The sequence below is a fragment of the Cololabis saira genome, chromosome 3 (assembly GCF_033807715.1).
Source record: "Cololabis saira isolate AMF1-May2022 chromosome 3, fColSai1.1, whole genome shotgun sequence".
In the NCBI taxonomy this organism is placed as follows: Eukaryota; Metazoa; Chordata; class Actinopteri; order Beloniformes; family Belonidae; genus Cololabis; species Cololabis saira.
The window spans coordinates 10646073-10648500 of record NC_084589.1 but is presented as its reverse complement, the minus strand read 5'-3'; the positions used below and the strand labels follow the sequence as shown (position 1 = coordinate 10648500).

At 40.7% G+C, this 2428-nt stretch overlaps 1 non-coding gene across 1 annotated transcript; it reads right to left on the bottom strand.

Annotated features, from left to right (window-relative positions):
- Positions 1-245: 245 nt before the first annotated feature.
- On the bottom strand, positions 246-364 carry LOC133441237 (5S ribosomal RNA). The gene has a single exon (XR_009782440.1). It is a non-coding gene; the product is annotated as a 5S ribosomal RNA (ribosomal RNA).
- Between the last annotated feature and the right edge of the window lie 2064 nt (positions 365-2428).

Here is a 2428-nt window from a genome sequence, read left to right as displayed (position 1 = left end):
TATTATTATTATTATTATTATTATTATTATTATTATTATTATTATTATTATTATTATTTATGTAATATTTGATGTAGTTTATGGACCCCAGGAAGATTAGTGGTCGCCAAGGCGGTAGCTAATGGGGATCAATCCAATAAACAAAGAAATAAACAAATAAACAAACAAACAAACAAACAAACAAACAAAGCAGGTATAAAAATGTGTGAGTAGAGGGAGCAAGAGCACTCTCTGCTGGTTGAAAAAGCTTACAGCACCGGGTATTCCCAGGCGGTCTCCCATCCAAGTACTAACCCGGCCCGACCCTGCTTAGCTTCCGAGATCAGACGAGATCGGGCGTATTCAGGCTGGTATGGCCGTAAGCGAAAGCTGAGCCCTGAAATAACTCTTATATAGTGTTCACTTCTCGGCAACCACATCTCTGATGTCTGAGACGGAGAGTAAAACCGGTGTGTTCAAGAATCAGTGGAGCTCATTCACAAGTGGAGCTGGTGGATTCTAGCGGAGCTGAAACTCTGCAGCTGCCGTGTGTCGGTGTTTATGAGACGCCCCACTTCACTCCCACATGTTGAGTTGGAACAGGCAGTGAGATGGTAATAAGCTGTTCCTAGCTTTATACATGAATTGTGCAGTTTGGAATTCTACTATGTCAAAAAATTGGATTATTTTAGAATTGAACAATAAGGAATTGGTGTGTTCACGAAAACCAGCCTTATGAATTATCCTTATGGCTCTTTTCTGTAGTATGAATAGTGGTTGCAATGAACTTTTAATAATAATAATAATATTATATATAATTAATACATTATTATTATCATTATTGTTATTATTATTATTATTATTATTATTATTATTATCATTCACTCATCTATTATTATTATTATTATTATTATTATTATTATTCACTCATCTATTATTATTATTATTATTATTATTATTATTATTATTATTATTATTATTATTATTATTATTATTATTTATGTAATATTTGATGTAGTTTATGGACCCCAGGAAGATTAGTGGTCGCCAAGGCGGTAGCTAATGGGGATCAATCCAATAAACAAAGAAATAAACAAATAAACAAACAAACAAAGCAGGTATAAAAATGTGTGAGTAGAGGGAGCAAGAGCACTCTCTGCTGGTTGAAAAAGCTTACAGCACCGGGTATTCCCAGGCGATCTCCCAGCCAAGTCCCTATGCCGACCAATGGTTGAGCTCTGTTCAGCAGGGAGAGCGCTCAACCCGCCAATCATTGAGCGCTGTTGAGCAGCAGTGATCGCCAATCATCATTGAGCGAGACACGTCTGTACGGCGGCCATGACAGTCTGACACCTCAGGGGACAGTTTGAGTGAAATATTGATTAATCTGTGTTGAAACGCTACCGTTTATAAGCCGAATAGTAAGTGGCGTGACAAATACACAGGATTAAATTTTACGTCCAAGCATCATCTCCTCGCTGCATTCACGCAACCAGTGCTTAATTTGTAAAGTGGGAGGTCCCGGAGCGCAGTGGCTCCGGTGCGAGAGAAAAAAAAAGAAGCGCAACACACACACACACACACACAGCTGGAGATTGCCCATCTCCAGTGCGCTTTTGGCTTTTACGCATGGAACGAAGAAACAATTGTTTCTGGCTGCTCATTTAAATGAGCACACACACACAGATGCGCTGTGTGAGACACATTAAGCAGCCCAACTGTCCTTTTTAGTAAGTGGCGTGACACTTATACACAGGATTCAATTTTACGTCCAAGCATCATCTCCTCGCTGCATTCATGCAACCAGTGCTTAATTTGTAAAGTGGGAGGTCCCGGAGCGCAGAGGATGAGTGGCTCCGGTGCGAGAGAAAAAAAAAGCGCAACACACACACACACACACACACACACACAGCTGGAGATTGCCCATCTCCAGTGCGCTTTTGGCTTTTACGCATGGAACGAAGAAACATAAAACAGCACACTCACACACAGATGCGCTGTGTGAGACACATTAACCCAACTGTCCTTTTTAAGCCACATATATGTACTACTTGTGTAACTTTTACCATTATGCCGTTGTGCCGTTATGAGCGCGCAGCGGTGCGCAAAAAGTATATTTATTTACAGGTTTACCGGAGCGCGCTCCGGCTTGCTCCCCCTCAAATTAAGCCCTGCACGCAACACATTGACGACTTGGCAGGCTCATAATCCGATTCTGACGTATTTATGTGTTGTGTAAACTACGCCGAAGTCTCGGCAAACGCTGTGAGATGTAAATAATTGTGGCAACTTGAGTTTTCATAAGCAGTATAGTATTTTGTACCGTTGTCTGTTTAGTTGTCTCCGTTCCGCTTATGGAGTTTGGCGTTGATGGCAGCAAACGCGTTTATGTTGCCATGGTTACCGGTCGCTTCATATACATAAATATTATGCTATCATAACATGTGGA